The following is a 19,398-nucleotide window of genomic DNA, read 5'->3' as shown; positions in this document are numbered from 1 at the left end:
ACCCCTGGAACAGAGCATTATTTTTTCCCAAACAACTATTTTGAGGTTTTTACAAAAATAACCAACTCACAAACAGAAATCCTTCCTGATCTATAAGCCACTTTGAAAACAAATCATTATGCCGTTGAATATTTTATGATGGTCCAAAGCACTGAAGGGAGGGAAGGCAAGCATTCACCAGTCCTTGCCACGTCTATTTCAGGACTCCCAAAGCAAACTGCAAATGCCTCTTGTATTTTCTAAACATCCATTTGCAAGTGCTGGGTATATTCTTGGTGAAATATTGCTTCTATCCAAAATGACCCTAAATACAAAGACCCAGTGATTTCACTTCTCTAGACCTTACAGCAGAAGGACCTCAACAATTATCTAGCACACACTCCCCCTACACCATTTTATAGGCGGGAAAAGCAGTGTGGAAACTTGCCCAAGGTCAGAGTCAGTAGAGAGCAGAGGAGCCACCAGTGGCCAGGGCCCCGACCTGCAGCCTTGGAAGTATCACTCTATTCCCAGAGCCTCATAAAGGTCAGCCGAGACTGCTGCTGCAGGTTAGAGAAGTGACCCCTGAGATGAGCTTGTATAGGTCCCAACATTCCTCTCCATCCCCAAGGAGCCCTGGAACTGAGACACTCTGGGCTTCCCCTGCACTCACAACATGGCAATACTGGGACGGCGCTTCAGCTGATGGTCGGAACCCCTCATGGCGAACCCCTCCCGGTTCAGGTGTGGCCATCAGCTCGGGCAGAGAGGGCTGCTGCGAGGTACCTCAGAAAGTTGGGGCTGGCTGACAGTCGCACCAGAACCCAGGTCTCCCGCCTCCCGATTTGCCGCTCTTTGCTACACCATGCAGATCTCGAAAACTTAAGCAACACATTCATACTGTACAAAGATTTAATCGTTGCAGGCCCTGAGCAAGTCCACACACGCGCCCTCAAGCCAGGAGCGGGGGCACGAGGACTGGGGAAGGGCGCAGGTCACCCGGGGCTGGTGGTGGAAGCGGAGCGCACGGCGGAGGGCGGCGCGGAAGAAGCCGGGGGCAGGCAGTCTGCAGTTCCCCGAAACGCAGGCCCGGGGCATGGGGGCCGGGAGTCCCCCCAAAACTTTGCGGCGCCGGGTGCTCGCCCTTACCTGCAGAGGAGGCGCCGCCCGCGCGGACGCGGACCTGGCGGACTGACGCTCTTGGCAAGGGGCCGCCCCGCCCGGCGGCGGGCACCGACGCGGGTAAGGCTCCGGCAGCGGCTCGGCTCAGGCTCAGCTCCGGCTCCGCCTCCCGCGCCGCGGCTGCAGCCGGAGGGGGGGCGCAGGGCCCGGCCGCGCCCGCGCCGTCTGGCCGCGGCAGGTGCTGAGGCTGCAGCTGCGGGGCTGCCAGCTGCCGGCGGCGCGACCCCCGCCCCGGGGGAGGAGCCCCGCGCGCCGCCTCCGCGGGCCCGGGAGGTCCCGGCCAGCCGCAGTGGGCGGTCCAGCTCCCACCCCGGCCCTGCCTCCGCCCGCCTTCCCCTGCCCCCCGCCTGGGCACTAGCGTCAGTACCCACGGGGAGACTGAGGCCGGGAGAGGAAAGAGGTCCCCCAAGGTCACCTAGACCCGCGGTGGTTGGGCCAAAACTGGAACCCTGAAGAGTCCCAGCGACCTACCCCCTTCCCACATCTCCCTCACCCGGACTCTTTCACTCCAAGGCCTTTAGACACTGGGATTCACCACCCTCACCAGGCCTTCCAGCTAACGGGAGATGGAAAAGGTGGGCCCACATTTAACACTAGGGACCACCTCCCGGCCTCTGCAAACTCCTTGTCAGGGCCACTGAACTATCTCTTGGTCCTCCGGCCAGTCTAACCACAACTTGGTTGCCTTGAAATCTCCTCACACCCCGAAGCCCTGGGACTCTGCATTCAACCATCTTCTGACTCTCACGGCTATCACACCCATTCTTCTAGCCCGGGTTCCACCATCTCTCTCTGTCCATTGTACCCAAATGCGTACTTCTATCCAAGAACTCTTTTCCGGTCTAAAACATCTACTGAACACCAGCTCGGTCTCCGCGCTATGTTAGACCCTAGAGACGAAGCCTGGAATAAAGCACAATCCCTGACCTCTGGGAATAAACATTCTAGAGGACTATTCAATACGGTGCAGTTCCTGTGACAATAGTGTAATCCCAGGGTGCCCCCACTGGCTGAGTGAGGGAAGTCTGGAGAGGATCTCCTCCAAACAAAAATGGGAAAGTTTGCTCAACAAAAACAAAATAAACAATCCAGTCAAGAAATGGGCAGAAGAACTTAAAACACATTTCTCCAAAGAGGAAATGCAAATGGCCAACAGGCATATGAAAAGATGTTCAACATCCCTTATCATCAGGGAAATGCAAATCAAAACCACATTGATATACCACCTTACACCAGTGAGAATGGCACATATCAAAAAAACAAGCAACAACAAATGTCAGTGAGGATGTGGTGAAAAAGAAACTCCCCTGCATTGCTGGTGGGAGTGCAAACTGGTCCAACCACTATGGAAAGCTGTGGAGGTTCCTTAGTCTACTAAAAATGGAGCTACCATACGACCCGTCAATTCCAATACTAGGGATCTACCCAAAGGACACAAAACCATTGATTCAAAAGAACACCCACACCCCTATGTTTATTGCAGCACTATTTACAATAGGTAAAACCTGGAAACAACCCAAATGCCCAAAAATAGATGACTGGATCAAGAAGATGTGGTATATATACACAATGGAATATTATTCAGCAATCAAAAAAGATAAACTCATGCCATTCGCAGCAACATGGATGGAGCTAGAAGGAATTATGCTCAGTGAAATAAGCCAGAAGGAAAAAGAAAAATATTGGATGGTTTCGCTTATAGCAGGAATATAGGGGAACCAAATAAGATGTCAATGTAAAAAATAATAACAGTACAAAACACAACAAAGCAAAAACAGACAATTATAAACCAGAGACATCCTGCAGGGGAGGAGGAGGGAGAGGGATCAGAGGGAGGGAGGGGGGAGCACAGGGGACTGTGGTGATGGTGCATGGGTGCCTTGGGGAAGGAAATTCTATGGGGACTCAATCTGAGGGGGTGGGGGGAGCAAATATTGCTTAAACATAATTTTTTTTTAAAAAAGGTTAAAAAAAATGTGAAAGTTCCACTATGTTGGCCAATGAAAGGGAGGAACATGTTCTGCCTGTGATAAGCATCATTAGGGAAAGTGGACAAAACCAGAAAATTCTTAAGTGGCGGTGAAAATAAAGTAAGCAACCTAAAAGATGTGTTGTAGCCCTCCCACACCATTTCTTACAACTGCATCTCAAAATCAGTTTGAGTTTTTAAATGTGTTGTACATAAAGACTGATAGCCACATTACTCTCCCTAATGCAGATTAAAGACCACAGAGGGCACTTGTCAGAAGAAAGATTAAAACTAAACACTCTTGTCCAGTGAGTATAAATTTTGCCTGTAGGAGTTCGTCCTGTCCCTCCTCCGTATCCTAGCTTCCCATGCCAGAACTGTTTGCGTCTTCAGGTACTTTATGTATTTATGTATAAACAATTTCACCATTGGCCCCTCGGACCCCACTCTGCCTTGTCCCCATTCTGATCACTCTACTCCCTCAGCCATCCGTGTTTGCAGACTGTTTGAATGGCTGTCCTACGTGTCCCTCCTGTTCTCTTTTCTCCCTCCACCCTCACTGAGCAATTCTGTCAGCTATGTAGCTTCAGTAAAGATCTTTTCCTATGCTCCAAACCCAGAAACAGCTGCCTGCTACACATTCCCTGAATGCCCCTCATGTGCCCCTAGTCTCAACGGAGTCAAAACCAAATTCACATCTTTCCCCTAATTTACCCCTTCTGCAATGCTTCCACCTCAAGTGGCAGTGGTTCCACCTTTCTCTGGGCACTGAGACCAGAAACAAAAGGAACATTTTAGACTCTCTTCTCTCCCTCTTACCCTACTGGTCACTAAGTCCAATCTACTCTGTGTCCATAATGTCTCTTACACACATCTCCTCCTCTTCATCCTGCTGCCCTTGCTCAAGCCTTTTTTGGCAAAGCTGTAGTAAACATATCCTCACTCTCGCCTATTTGCAATTCATCCTCCGCATACTGCCAGTGATCTTTTTAAACTATAAATATGACAAGTCACTTTCCCTCTGAAGGTACTTCCATTGTTCCTTCTTGATCTTATAAGAAAGTCCTAACTCCTTAGCACGGGGTGAAGCCCTCAGCAACCCTGCTGTCCTGACTGCAACCCCAACTCCATCTCAGCCCATAGTGGTACACCAAATACCTTATGTTCCTAGGGCACATCACATTCAACTGATTTCACATATTACTATGTGTCAGGCACTGTGTTAAGCGCATCATACACAAATATTTCATGTAACAAAGGCATAGAGCATAGTGCTAAAAAATAGTCTTCAACCAAGCTGCCTGGGTTTGAATCTCAAAGCAGTTATTTACTGGCTAAGCCTGGGAAAATTCCATAACCCTCTCAGATCTGGGTTCCTTCTTCCATAAAGGGTGCAAGCTTTAAAAAGAGTTAGTAGAGATGAAAGCAGCCTACACTATAATGCTTATAGGTTTCATTTATAGATGGAATATAGGGACACGAACAATGGGCCAGGAAAAAGACAAAACTTGTGAACCGACCATAGATCTGAGGGATACAGCACAGGAGTGGGGAGGAGAGAGGTCAAGACAAGGGAGGGAAGAGTACAAGGGACTCTGGTGATGGATCATGAGTGCTCTGGTGGTGGGAGAATTACGGGGACTTCACTGACTGTACCCAGTGCATGTAGCACATCAAATACAGTACAAAAATGAACAATGTGGGCCTCGCTGGTGGCACAGGGGTAAGGACGCAGCCTATGGAGCTGTCCACAGCCTCTGCAGCAGGAGCTCGATCACCGGCCAGCCAGGGAGCAACCCACATGATGCAGCAGACCTTTCCTGACTCGCTCCCTGCTCCCCTCAGCAGTGTATTTCGGTGGGTCTGCCTGTTCTGTTCCCCACTCTGTCTCTGGTAAATGCTCTCACCCCCACACCTCTGGCCTGTACCCCAGTTCTTGTATGCATAAATAAATAAATCTTAAAAAAAAAAGAACAACAATGTAAGAAAATAAATATTTTTTTAAGATTTATTTATTTATGTATACAAGAGCTGGGGTACAGGCCAGAGATGCAGGGGGTGAGAGGATTCACCAGAGACAGAGTGGGGAACAGAACAGGCAGATCGACCAAAATACACCACTGAGGGGAGCAGTGGGTGAGACAGGAGAGGTCTGCTGCACCATGTGGGTTGCTCCCTGGTGGGCCAAAGATCGAACTTGTGCTTCAGAGGCTGTGGCTTGCTTCTTAGTGTGGTGCTTAACCCCTTGCGCCACCAGGGAGGCCCCGAAAATAAGTATTTTTTTAAAAAATCAGACAAAAGAGAGTGAAAAAGAAAGTATTGCCTATAGTCAGCTTATGTGGTCAGGATTATTACTCTTCTTTCATAGAGAAGGAAACTGAGGCTCTAAGAAATAACGGAATTTACCTGAGATTCCACAGCTTGAACGGAGCTGCACTGGGATTCATATGGGGTTCTAAACCCATACTAACAAATAGGTTATTGTCTGACTGTGGGGGGACATCTTTGCTTTTCTGATTTTGCCACAATCTGCCAAACAAACTATTCTTCCTCCTTTACACCCTGGTCAAAAATACTTCCTCCTCTGAGGTCTTCTCAGTTCCTCCTTTGTGCCTTGCAGTACTTGATCTTCAAATAAAGCATCCAGCACTGCACATTACAATGTTTTATTTACATGCTTGTCTTAAGGCCTTCTTGAGAAAGAGGATATCTTATTTATTTTTATCTTCCTAGGACTCTGGATATTTGTCAAATGAATAAATAAATCAATGAATAAAATATACATAAAATTCTCAAGTTTTATCCTAACAGCTGTCATTTCCATACAGATCATGTTTAATCTCTGTTTTTGTCACTTTGCAGTCATTTTTGATGAGAAGATAGCATCATATGATCCAATATTAACATAGAGCAATATACAGCAAGATTGAAATTTCTCATATTGCTGTTTGGCCATGTTTTGTCCCATTCAGATGTCTCTCCTTTTTTTAGTGACACTATGTAATAACCCATAATGAGAAGCTGTGTTGCATCCTAATGAGACTTCCTGACTAAAACATCTGAGGTTCGAATTTATTTCCCATAAGTACCATTTCAGCTAAAAGTTTGCCTTCTCTATGGTATGAGGTGCCATTTGTCATCTGCTAAGTGCCCATACCTTCCCTTTATCTGTATTAATCTCCTTTGCATTCAAATATTTCTGAGAGTTGCCTTATTAGTTAGCTTTTCTATACGATTTCCTTCTTCAATGCCTAGCTCTTCCTGACTTCATATATATTGTTCCCAAAATAGAATAGTTTACTGCTTCAAATTTCAGCTTTACTGTCTGCAGTGATTTAAGACAAGTTTCTGCTCTTCCCCAGAATGACCAAAATCCATATGGTTAAAAAAAAACCTCAAAACACAACCCTGACCCTGTCATTTTGTAAAGAGTATTGTTTTAAAATTAGAAGTTAGGAACATTTTTATATACCAGAACACAAGTAAATTGGCAATTTTAATGCCTTCATATTAAATTAGTGAGAAATGATGCAGTTGAACAAAACACTGGTGAGGGAAACAGGAGGGAAAAAAGGGGGGGTGCTTCTATTACTGTTCTGTCCCTTGCTCAAGTCCCCTCACTCTCCAGGTCACAAAAAACAAACAAACAAACAAAAAACCAGGAGTGGGATGGGATGACCTTCAAGATCGCTTTCAGTTTTATGGGGACAGGATTCCTTAACTGACCTCCAAGTGGTCATTCATTCGATAATGTGAAGTGCCTACTATGGGCCTGTGCCTTTAAATATAAATCTAGAGTAGACAATGAATAGTATGGTTTGTTTAAGACAGTGTTATTAAACTAGGTAAACTAATTACATGTTTTTAATATTGAAGATCTACTTAATATTGAATAGTTCATTGAGACTTTGGTAAGCCAAGACTCACAGACTGTTGGAGTACAGTAGATGGCCCTATCTGAGCTCCATGCCAGCACTTATGGTGAACTGCTTATAGAAAAGCAGTGCTCAAGAGTTCTAGAATCTAGTTCTGTCCCTACCTCACCTCATGGCTATGGGAAAGTCACATTGCTTCTCTGGGTGACAGATTACTCCTCTATAAAAGGAGGAAATGATACTGTATGATAACCGATGTCTATTGAGTTCTAAACGAAATGATTCTTTGAGATCAAGGAAGCTATAGTGTTATCTAATCAGAAAGAGAGGTTCTACTGTTGTCTGCAAAAGAAACAGGGTGCTTATCATGAAGATTATATTACTTCTTGAGGACAAGTAAACTTGCTCTGCAGAGAGCAGTGATGACATAAAAACAACATGTTCTTATTCCAAGTTTTTAGTCTACAGAAGCAGATAGTCACAGCTCGTCTCTTAAAAAATGAATCGTCCTGTTTGTTATACAATACTAGGAATTGGGGGTTAGGCCAGAAGGTCCTTTATCTGTTTATTAGTAAAGAAAGATCAGTTTCCCACTACTTTTGAAATATTTATCAAAGTCATTTTCCAAAAATGACCTATTTTTTTTTTACTTTTTTTGAGGTGTGGTCTCCTTGCTGGAATGCTTCCTTAGCTTTAATATAAGCCTTGTCTGCTTATATTTCTTTTCCTCTCCCTAAGCACACTCTCTGCTCCTTGATAAAACTGGCATTCCAGACTACTGTAAATGCAATGGACTTAATGACTCCTTCGAAAATGGAGTGAAAGGATGAAATATTTGCATAGAATTGTGAATGACTACCACATTTTAAAAAACTGAGCTATTTATGTCTCTTGCTAGATGAGTTTTTATCTCATTCCTCTGATGATAAGTCTTTCAGATTTCTGAGGGACAGCTTTGAAAATATGAGTGGCTTTGGCATTCACTTTTTTCTTTTTTATCTATTTTAAATCTTTTCCTCTACTGGTTCAGCTTTTGGGAGATTAACTGCTAAGAGGAAGGCATTCCCTTGAAGTGGTCGCCAGTGTCTAGATGGTCCTACCCTGGTCTTGCCACTGTATCTGCCCCAAACTCCACAGGCTGGATTCTGCCCTGAATCTGCTGGGTGACTGTTGGTAGCTCCAAATACTGCTCTGCTCCCCATGGCCCCAGGGGCAAATGCAACCATCACTCCATCGAGTTCCTTCATCACTATCTTTTTCATAGCACTTTACAATTTTTAAAACACCAGACACATTTAATCCTCTCTATAGCTCCTTGAGTTATGTAAGACAAATATTGTGATCCCCATTTTTCAGAGGAAGAAACTGAGACAAATTCAGAGAACTCAAATGATTTATGAGGACACAGAGCTAGTAAATGGGATTCAAATTCAGGATTAGCTGAGGAACAGAGCTCTGGGATGGGGGACAGTACAGGAAAACAGTAACAGAATTGTAACATGGAGAGATTTTTAAAATCACGACCCAGTGGGATTCTCTATACATGGGGGCCTGCACTTCCTCTTCCAGCCTCTTGCTGAGGTGACTCAAACTCTTATAGGGCAGCCCCGATACAAAACGGGGTGTCTGACTGTGGGTCCTCACCCACGCGCTTAAAAGGACTTATCAATGCTCTACTGCAGGCACACACGAAAGGTTAATAAAAGGTTTATTTACAAGGGAAGGGGAAATGAGGAAATGTACAGCTCAGGGAGAAAAGTGGGAGACAAAGTTTTAAATGAATCCTACCCGATCCGCCGATCTGGAATCCCAAATGGCACTCTGAGAGCTGGCCGCAAGCTAGGAGCCATGAAGCCAGGAGGCGAGTGACAGAGCAAGGGAGCCAGCGAGCCCCCAAGGCCCACATGTTTGGTTTTTTATACCCAACTGACTGCTTAACTCCACCCTCAGGTCCCAGCCACCTTCCCTTTGGTGGTGACGGGATTTGTCTTTCCCAATGTCTTGATTACTTTGGTCTGGAGTGGAGGTGGGGTCCACAAAGCCTGTATGGGATTAGCTCAGAACATCCTTTCCCCCTAACAAAATTATGAGACGTACAGAGAATGGAGAGTCTAGGAGTGTGAGGTCACTAGAGCTTAAAGGAGATCACATACATTCTTAGGGAGACTGAGCCAGTGCAGCCCTGTAAAGACTGGTGTGTCTCTGGCCACTGTTCAGAATTACAGGGAGGACCAAGGCCCAGGAACCTGGGAAGCACTTTGCTTAGTGAGCCTTCAGTGAGGGCTTTCAATTCTGGACCTACTTGAGGGTCCCAACTGAACCCAATTGAGTGGGACCCCTGAGCAGGAGCAGAAGAACTACCCCTTCTCAAGTCCTGTGCAGTAGTAAGGGAAGGCCCCCGATTCTGCTGAAATTTGCCTCCACAGAAGGGAATATCACAGTTGGGTCAAACTACCCTGTCCACAGTCACTATAGCCCATACAACATCTTTATGTGGATTAGAAAAAGACATGCCGAGCCCCGCTGGTGGCGCAAGGAGTTAAGCACCACACTCTGAAGCAATCTGCAGCCTCTGCAGCACGAGATCAATCCCCCTGCCAGCCAGGGAGCAACCCACATGGCCCAGCAAACCTCTCCTGACTCTCCTGCTGCTCCCCTCAGCAGTGTACTTCAGTCAGTCGGCCTGTTCTGTGCCCCACTCTGTCTCTGGTGAGTCTCTCACCCCCCCACCCCACACACACACCTCTGGCCTGTACTCCAGGTCTTGTACGCATAAATAAATCTTTAAAAAAAAAAAGAAAGAAAGAAAAAGACATGCCCACCCTCAGGTACCTCGTGTAGAGAAAACAATGCTTCCTTCCTTCAGGCAGATGTAACTTCACACTAAGGTACATAGTTCTGTGAGGGGATTTAAGCTCCTACTGATCCTCTCAAAGAAGTAGACAATACACAATGGCACATAGCAGCCCAACCCTTCCCCGTTGTACTGGGAGTGTCTGAAGATATTAAAGGCCTCTCCTACCTCATATGGCCTGTTGGAGCAAGTTGACCAACCATGTTCACCACCAGTCCAGCAGAAAAGAGGCATCTTTCTTTTCTTTCATGACTGCTAAACTGTTTCTATCTAAAAGGCCACAATACTCTCATTTGTGCAGGTGCTGATATGAGTAGCCAAAGCAGATCAAATATCACATAAGGGGACTTAGCTTAAAGGAAGAAGACCAAGATAAATAGCTAGAAGAAAGGATTCATATTGAAATAGATTTAAACAAAAGAAAAAGTATGTTTTCCTACACAAGAATTTAAAGGAGATTTTAGTAGAGATTGGAAGGACATTACCAGAATGAGGAAAAATGGTTTTTGGAAGTTAAGAAGACAATTTCTAAATTTAAACATTTCAATCATAGAAGTGAAAAATAGAATAAACACACTAAAAATTGATTTAATGGTCTGAAGTTGGAAAAGAAAAACAATGTGATAGTTACAAGCCAAAAATACAAAGACACAAAGTATTGTTAAAAATGTTAAAAACAGCACTGTTTACAATAGTTAAGCTTTGGAAACAACCCAAATGCCCAAAAATAGATGACTGGATCAAGAAGATGTGGTACATATATACCATGGAATATTACTCAGCATTCAAAAAAGATAAACACATGCAATTTGCAGCAACATGGATGGCGCCGGAAGGGATCATGCTCAGTGAAATAAGCCAGAAAGAAAAAGAAAAATACCGGATGGTCTCACTCATAGCAGGAATCTAGAAAACTTAAATAAGGGACCAGGAAAATGAATAACTATAAGAAAGTGAAAATCAAAATCAACAAAAAACTATGAACCAGAGACACTTTTAGGGGGGCGGTGCGGGAGGGGAGGGATTGGGGTCAGAATGGGGGGCTGCAATTGTATGGGGAATATAAAAATAAAATTTATTATTTAAAAAAATGTTAAAAACATGGGTGAAATATCTAGGAGATATGCAAATAGGAGCATAAAAAGAGCAAAAATAAGGAAACAAAACAATAACTTTAGAAATAATAAGAGAAAAATTAATGGCCTTTTTAAGATACTTGACTTCTCAGTTAGAACATACTCATTAAATGAATGCTACACAGTAGTAACCTAAAAATAGGACTTTCAATTCTGGACAAAGTAGAGAGACATAATTCTCCCTATTCCTCCTATAAGTAAATATTGCTAAACCCATAGAGAAAATGTATAAAGCAAACATTAAGACAAGTTTAAAAGATGGAGAGAGAAGGCAGACCTATTAGGGACCTCAGAACTCAAGAGACAATGTGGAATGAATTATTGGGATTTTCTTTTTGCCTCCTCTATCTCCTCTATATCCCAGATAGATATAGATCTAGATAAAGATATAGATATAGACATACAGACATACACATAGATATGCACTAGAGAAATCTACAACTAGGAAATGTCATAGACACAGACCAAAAAAAAAAAAAAAAAAAAAAAACAGAAGAAAAGTCTGAGCTCCATAGCCAAAGGAATGGGAACCAGCAGCCCAAAAAGACAGAAGCTTTTGTGACAATACCCACACTATTCCAGTCAAATACCACTGACAAAAATCACCTCCCACTCTGTACCAGGATAGAATCAGCAGAGGCTAAGTGTAGAACTTGAATTTCCATCCCCACTCAGATGTAGTGAGGCAGTGTTCCCTTTTCTATCAGTCAATCAAGGCCTATTAAAGTAGAAAATTCAAATAGGAGCCATCATCTCATAATATGATACACAAAATACACAGGATATAAAAAAAAAAACTCTCATCATATCAAGAATCAGAAAGGCCACCCTGAATTTAAAAAGACAGTAAACATTTGTGAAAAAGAAGAAGCTATAAATGTTATAATTATCTGACAATGCTTTTAAAGCAGTCATCATAAAAATGCTTCAACAAGCAACTGTGAATTATCTTGAAACAAATGAAACCCTAGAAAAATCAGCAAAGAAATAGAAGTTATTAAAATAACCAAATGGCCATTACGGAACTGGAAAATACAATAAAAGAAATTAAAGACTGACTGGATAGGCTCACAGAGAGTGGTGATAAGAGAGGAAAAATCAGTGAACTAAAGGGCAGGTTAATAGAATTTACCCAGTATGAAAAACAGAAAGAAAATAATAATATAATATAATATAATATAATATAATATAATATAATATAATATAATATATATAATATAATATAATATAATAATAAAATATATTGATGATGATGAACAGAGTGAAACTACTAACACTTATATCAGTAGAGTCCCAAAAGGAGAGGAGAGATAAGAGAGTGGAATTGAAAAAAATTGTTGAAAAATAGTCCCCCCAAATTCCCCAAATTTGGGGCAAGACATAAGCTAGATTCAAGAAGCATGTAAACTCCAAAAGGGATTAATTCAAAGAAATCCACACCAACATATTATAATTATACTTCTGAAAACTAAAGACCAAAAAAATTTTGAAAGTAGAGAGAAAATGACACTTGACTTTTAGGGGAACACCAATTCAAATGACAGCACGATTCTCATTTGTAATCATGGAGGCCAGAAGGAAGTGGTACAGAATTCTACACACAGTAAAACTGTCCTTCAGGAATGAGGTGAAAAACTAAGAGAATATGTGACCAACAGACCTACTTTAAAGGGATGGCTAGAGGAAATTCTCCTAACAGAAAGGAAAAGATAAAAGAAGGAAATTTGTAGTATCAGCAATAAAGAAAGAATAACAGAAAGGGTAAAAAGCATCAGGTAATATAATAGATTGTCATTTTCCTCTTGAGTTTTAAAATTTATTTTTTATAGTGGAAGCAAAAGTCATAACTTTTATCAGATTTCTATTATTTATTATCAGATGTCACAGTGTATATATAAGCAATATTTAATACAGTTATGTCAAGGAGAGAGTGTAAAGGGGCCTAAATACATAGTTCATTGAAGTGATAAAATGTCAGCATCAGTAAACTGTGATAAATTTTTTATGTATAATTTAAAATCTAATCATCAACTAAAAATCTGTACAAAGAGCCAAACTCTAAAACACTATAGGCAACTGTAATGTAAAAAACACTCAAGTAATCCATAGGGAGGAAGGAAAAAAGGAAAGAGGAAGGAAAAGTGGAGAACAACAGAAAAACATAATAATAAATTGGTAGATATAGGTCCTAGCAATTAAATAATTACATTAGATGTAAGTGATCTAAATATGTCAATTAAAAGACAAAGATAGGCACAATGCATGTTTGAAAATATGTTTTGGTGACATTTCTGTACTCCAAGAATAAAAAGTAAATGTCATTAGGTTTTCAGACAACATGAGTACCTTACTTATGAAAGAAAAAGAGTCCTCCAGAGTTATTTTGTGGGCCACACAAATCACCTTTGTTAAAATGCATTGAAAACTATTATTTGGTAAACACTGTTCTAAGCAGTTTATGTTATCTCATTTTAATAATTCTATGAAGTATATACTATTATTACCCTAATTTAATAGATTAGGAAACTAAGGCTAACTTTCCCAAAGTCAGTTAGTAAAGGGCAGACCTGAGGTTCAAACCCAGGGAGTCTAAGAAACTAAAGAATTAGAACAAATCAATTATCTGAAGAGAGGGAAGACAGAGTTCCCAGGCAGAGAAAACAGACTATGGGAAGGTTCTGAGGATGGCAAGGAATAACTACATTAGTTGATGGATCTTTTAGATATACTATCTAATTATCACAAAACTCCAACAAGTGAATAATTAGGTGTCTGTTTTGTAGATGAAAAGACTTGGCAAAGTTAAGTAACTTGCTCAAAATAATCCAGCTTGTAGGCGATGGAACCAGAATTTAAATCTGGTTCTGCCTTCATCCCCTATTAGGTCAACAGGCTCAAGACTCTTCGAACATACTTCCCTTGATGCTTGTCTTTTTCTCCCCAATAGTTTCACTGTGGTGACCCAGTAATTAAAATCTTAAGGAGAAAAGAATCTGTCCTACTCATCTAGGTGACATTTCGTCAAACCTGTTCTGGGTCTGAGTGTCTTCACTATAAAACAGAGAATGGGGCTATGTCAGTGTTTCTAACTTTGGCAGAGGGGAGACCAGTGGGATCCTATTTTCAATTCAAATCCTGTTAAGCAGAAGCCCAATGTCAAAGACATTGAGAGCAAACCCGACTGAAGGAACTAGAGGATACAGGGGTGGTGCCAGCCTGGACTGTTTTCAAAAGTGAAAACTCCTTTGTAACCCTAAATTTTGGAAACAGTGCATGGAGATGCTCTGGGCACAATCTTGGAGGCATTCTCTCCCATCTCCAGTATAGGGAGAGAGATGTATGACCTAGATTTTCTTAAAAAAACAAGGCTTTATTCATGTTTTGTTACTATGTGCTATGTATTGCAACATTGTGTTTCAGTCACTTCTTTGAATCTGAGGGATATTCTGGGCTGTGGAGTCAGACATGGCTTGCATCCCAGCTCTAACCCTTACTAGCTTTGTGACCTTGAACAACTAAAGGAACCTTTCAGTTTTCTCATCATATAAAGAGATAATACTGGCCCTGAAGAGTGTTGTGAGGATTAAAGAATAAGGAGTGTTTTAGACATTTATAAAAGGCAGCTATTATTATGTATTTTGAAACTCCCAGATCTTAGCATTTGAAATTCGCCTTCCCCAATCCCTCACTTTGTGGATCTTTGTCTTTCTTTTCCACACTTTTTATGCATATTGATCAATATTAAAAGACATGATACTTTTTGCAAAGGGAGGGACTGTAAATCTATGGTGTGTTGAATTATGAAAAACCATGTCTCTAATAGCACTGAAGATATGATGTATTTTCACAATCTGGTTCCTCACTAATAACTGTTACACATGTTGATTTACTTGAAACCAAACAGCAGAGCATTCACAAAATAATCCATTATTAAAGCATACATTTATTTTTAAAAAATAATAGATGCTTTTATGAGCCTAGGATTGACAATGATAGTCTTATTTTACAGAACTTCTTAAAAAAACACCATTTGAAATGTCCTGTAGTTGGGGCACAGCCTGGACTTCCAGAACCTAGGAGATCTAAGAGTGTATTTTACTAGCAACTAAAGTTATGGCAGATTTGCTATAATGGACGATGAATTTCTGCCACTTTCCATGAAGCTTAATAGGAGAACATTTCAGAGCATATGGTACTTTGTCAACTGATACTAATGTGTCCATTAGTGCAGCTCCAGAGGGAATTTCAGTTTATGTCAGAGAATGGTCACTTGGGGAACAGAAATAACTACTTTTAACCCCACCTCCTCCACAACTCAGTCCTCTGTCCAGTCTCCATAGGGGTATGCCATTAATGAGATCTACACTATCCACACTTTATCCTTAATATCTTAAGACATGCCACCTTGATATCCTTCAAAAAACCTTATGCATTTGATCCTCATAATACTCCTCTGAGCTAGGTATTGCTTTCCCATTTCACAGATGAGGAAAACAGAAGCTCATAATAGTTGAACTGTTTGCTAGGAGGCCAGTGGTAAGTGGCCCAGATATGCGTAGGCCAATGCAATGGCCTAATCCATGCTTGATGTATAGAGGCATCTATCTGCTTGGTCTGATTGGGTTCTATGAATTGTTCTGCTTTGTTTGAATCAAGATGTGGCCAAAAAAATGGCAAGTGCAAATGTATTCATTCATTTAAGTAATACTGTCTGAGAGCCTATGGGTAAGGCACTGTGCTGTGAGGGGAGGGATATCTGGAAAGTGCAAGAGCTTTGGAGTCATTAAACACATGAATGTATGGACATCGGAGCTAGTAAGTGCTGGTTATTATTACTGAGAGGTGCTTAGAGGATACAGAGATGAATCATACATGGTGCTGATCCTCCAAAGGTTCTGAAGTTTAAATAAATTATATGACCATTTGAAGAAATATAAGAGCTGAATCCCATCTTCTGATATCTTACTCTTTATTCCTTAAAAAAATCCAAATAAATTAAATATTTAAGTGATGAAGCCACAAAAGTACTAGAAGAAAATAAAATTTAATTTGGGGGCCTCCCCGATGGCGCCGTGGTTGAGCGCTGGGTTGCGAAGCTGCCCGCAGCCTCTGCAGCGCCAGTTCGATCCCCGGCTGCTCCCAGGCCACCAGAGGAGGGTCCCACATGGCGCACAGACCTCTCCCGCCGCCCGCTGCTCCCCTCAGCAGTGTACTTTGGTCCTTCTGCCTGCTCTGCTCCCCGCTCTGGCTCTGGTGAATTCTCTCACCCTCCCGCGCTTCTGACTGTGCCCAGTGCTTGTATAAATAAATAAACAAACAAACAAATAAATCTTTTAAAAAAATTTAATTTGGAAGCAGGGAAAGTTGGAAGCATTAAATAGGCAAAGAATACATGTGATAATAAAGACAAAAAAGTATGCATGAGTGAAATACTATAAACATATTCAAAAAACAAATAAAATTTAGGAATACTACAATGCCAAAGACAAACAAAGGAAGAATAGATTAAGTTTCTAAAAATCAACAATAAAATATAGAAAACAGGCAAAAGATGGGAATATAATTTATGGTAAAGCAATTATAAATAGTTCTAACATATAGAAATATTCAATTTCACTCATAAGAGACTCAAGTCAAGGTAAGATTGAGATATTATGTATCATAATGGCAAAGGTAAAAAAATTTCCCTAGTCTCTATCACATACTTATGTATGTAGTTATTTATGGAAAAATACACAAGAAATTGCTAATATCGTTAGCTAGGAAGGGAGACAGGGCGGTGAGTGGTTGAGGGAGAGTTATGGGATGATCACTTCCCTTTCACTGTATATCCCTTTGTAGCTTTTGAATGTTTTAATACATGCAAATATTATCTAATCAACAACACATTTTGTTCAAAGATAGGGAACTATCTGTATTGAGTTGGAAGTGGCCTTCCTGCGGGATCAGCCTGCTGAGTCACGTTCTGTCTTTAGGGACATATGAACAACATGTTTAACCCCTCTCCTACTAGACACTTTTGAGAACTTTGAACACTCTGAGTCTTCACTTTTCTGGCTAAGCTCCCTCAGAGACCCAAATTGTTTTAGAAGAGGTCCTTGCTCATTGGAATTTCTTGGAAAAGGCATTACTCTAAGCTGAGCACTGCTCTTCATGCAAAGTTGTGTCCTCCCTCCATTGATGCTCTGACCTTCTCCCTTTGAGGTTTCTGCCTTGGATGGGGTGGTTAGTCAGTGAAAAATGGTAGAAATACATCATCCTCTGGGGCTGCCCTGCCTCCAGACCACTGAGGTGAGGCTTGCAGGATGCTTTTCCTTTCTGCTGGGGAGGAGCAGTGGCACCTGCATCTTGTTCTTCTAACCTGCACCAGAATCTGGATTCGGTGGCACTCATGATCTACTGGGCATCATCAGACAGTATTTTAATAATTATATAGGTAACAAAATGTTATCCCACTACAGTAAAAATGTATTTCGTTATTTTGATTACAAGTGAAGTTAAATATGTTTTTATGTGCTTATTGATGTTTACAGTTCTTACACATGAATTATCCATGTAAGTTTGTGATCTTGGATCCTATTTGAATGTTGTTCAGATCTCAAGAGAATGATTTAAACTGTCTGTCAACATTGCTGTCAGAGCTTTGGTTAATCAGGAAGTATTTTGCTTATGAATATTGTGTTTTTATAGAAGTAACTGCCTAGCTCTTGCTTCTCCCATGGAGCAGCAGTGCAGAAAAAAAAAAGTATCTAAACAACTGCTTGTATATTTAAAAATACAGGCTGCAATTGCCTTCCATTATCTTCCTTGAGGTTTATTGAACCTAAAAGGATTCTAATATGAAATATCAGCATTACAGAAATGAATCCTCATATTTAGTAGTAAGTGCTCTCTGTAGTAATCATTATAATTACATTACACAGTTTTGAAAAGGCAAAGAAGGATTCTTTCTATTTCTCTGTGATTATGTGTGTGTGTGTGTGCATGTGTGTGTGCATGTGTACATGTGTGTGTCCAGGCTAGGAGGTAAGAAGTATATGCTCAGTCCCTGGCTGGGAGTTGGAATGCCTGGATCTTATTTCTACTTTAATCTGATGCTTGTAGCTTGAAAAGGTCCTGGGTATCTTGGGGACATTCCCCTCACCTAGCAGATGAGGAAACTGAGGTTCTGGGGGAAAAAGCCTCTTAGCTTAAGTTATTGATTTCTTTTCCATGGAAAACAACTGAGAAGGGAGAATAATGGGCTAGTGGTCTATCTGACTGGTGTACAGAAAAACAATGAATGTAACTGTGCACCCTTTGCTCATCCATACAGGGGCCCACCCAAGTGACTGCTGAAGTTTCTTCTAAGCTCTGATACTCTGTAAATCATTGACAGGAAGGTTATCTATGTTATCCAGACCTAGTCTCAGCCTGGATAAGAGATTTCAGACTTTAGTCTCTCGGAGGAACTAGTCTGTGGATGGCTGAATAGAACTACTCATCATTACCAGAAAAACACAAATGAAAATCCCTGCTACCTTTACGGTCTGCCACCCTCACAGGATATGGCCATCACTTTTAGTTTGTTTGCAAACTGCTCTGCAACTTTAAAGTCTGGACCCAAATCAACAAAAAGAGCGTGTCCAGCAAATCCATAAAAGTATGGGGTTTCTTCTTCCATGGGCTTCAGTTTCTGCAGGTGCTGATTCATATTCTATCATTGGGGTCATGTGCAAACCTGGTTTAACCCCTCTCCTCCTGGATGTTCTTGAGATATTTAAATATTCCAGGTCTTCACTTCTCTGGCTAAGCTCCCTTATTCCTAGGAAATCTGAAAAGTGGCAGTATATGAGTACATGCTCCTAGGGGGTATGTAAAGTGACAGCTTTATATCAAACACTGCAGAAGCTGCTGCATTGTGCAGTGAACAACTGAGATGTTCTCTGTACATAGAAAGGTGTTATTTTAGTCAGAGGGAAAAAAATCAGAAATATGAGGGAATATGATATGTTTCCTATTCTCTGGAGGCCTATGTGATACAAGAAAAATTAGGTTTTGTTCTGTGGGCCTCATAGGGTTGAGCTAAGGCTGATGGGAGAAGGTGGCTAGGAAGCATGGGAAGCAAGGTGGCTAGAATGAATGGAAGGAAGTTTGTAGAGTTAAGTCAGCTTCAATATTTCCCAGGACCTGTTATGTGATAGGGCACATAAAGAAGGTCACATCTTGAGTCTGGGGCCTCTAGCTCAGCACTAATAGCATGACTCAGAATATAGTGCAGGTTATGCTCAGGTTCATCTTAGACTGACAAAGGTGGTGACACCTGACTTTGCAACCGTTGAGCACAAAACTCACCCCCTTCCAATGCTGTGCTGGCAGATATGACATAGTATTATCTTTGGAAGGGCCAACTTGATCTGAATG

The 19,398-nt window shown here is 41.7% G+C and overlaps 1 protein-coding gene across 5 annotated transcripts in view; it reads right to left on the bottom strand.

Moving 5' to 3' along the window:
• The window catches only part of FRMPD1 (FERM and PDZ domain containing 1), a 125,855-nt gene that overhangs the window by 71,760 nt on the left and 34,697 nt on the right, over nt 1–19,398 (bottom strand). For 3 of the 5 annotated variants that reach the window (XM_054688682.1, XM_054688686.1, XM_037495483.2), the window contains exon 1: nt 1,129–1,202. The exons of 1 other annotated variant lie outside the window; for it this stretch is intronic. The gene's annotated coding sequence lies outside the window, so the exon portion shown is untranslated. Of the gene's footprint in view, nt 1–1,128; nt 1,270–19,398 lie in introns of those variants that run through there. One more of the 5 variants, XM_054688684.1, reaches the window with a different exon arrangement.

This window comes from Talpa occidentalis, unplaced genomic scaffold (genome assembly GCF_014898055.3).
Source record: "Talpa occidentalis isolate TD23 unplaced genomic scaffold, MPIMG_talOcc4v2.1 talOcc4.7, whole genome shotgun sequence".
NCBI classification, from domain to species: Eukaryota; Metazoa; Chordata; class Mammalia; order Eulipotyphla; family Talpidae; genus Talpa; species Talpa occidentalis.
Note: the sequence above shows the minus strand (reverse complement) of the source record. Positions and strands in the feature narration are given on the sequence as shown.